Source organism: Bison bison, unplaced genomic scaffold, assembly GCF_000754665.1.
Source record: "Bison bison bison isolate TAMUID 2011002044 unplaced genomic scaffold, Bison_UMD1.0 scf7180017864040, whole genome shotgun sequence".
In the NCBI taxonomy this organism is placed as follows: domain Eukaryota; kingdom Metazoa; phylum Chordata; class Mammalia; order Artiodactyla; family Bovidae; genus Bison; species Bison bison.
Window position 1 is genome coordinate 1,325,672 of NW_011494612.1, and position 640 is coordinate 1,326,311.

The following is a 640-nucleotide window of genomic DNA, read 5'->3' on the forward strand; positions in this document are numbered from 1 at the left end:
TATTTCTCCCAGCAATCTTGATTCCAGCTTGTGCTTCTTCCAGCCAAGAGTTTCTCATGATGTACTCTGGATACAAGTTAAATAAGCAGGGTGACAATATACAGCCTTGACGTACTCCTTTTCCTATTTGGAACCAGTCTGTTGTTCCATGTCCAGTTCTAACTGTTGCTTCCTGACCTGCATATAGGTTTCTCAAGAGGCAGGTCAGGTGGCCTGGTATTCCCATCTGCTTCAGAATTTTCCACAGTTTATTGGGATCCACATAGTCAAAGGCTTTGGCATAATTAACAAAGCAAAAATAGATGTTTTTCTGGAACTCTCTTACTTTTTCCATGATCCAGAGGATGTTTGATCTCTGGTTCCTTTGCGTTTTCTAAAACCAGCTTGAACATCTGGAAGTTCGCGGTTCATGTATTGCTGAAGTCTGGCTTGGAGAATTTTGAGCATTACTTTACTAGTGTGTGAGATGAGTGCAATTGTGTGTAGTTTGAGCATTCTTTGGCATTGCCTTTCTTTGGGACTGGAATGAAAACTGACCTTTTCCAGTCCTGTGGCCACTTCTGAGTTTTCCAAATTTGCTGGCATATTGAGTGCAGCACTTTCACAGCATCATCTTTCAGGATTTGAAATAGCTCAACTG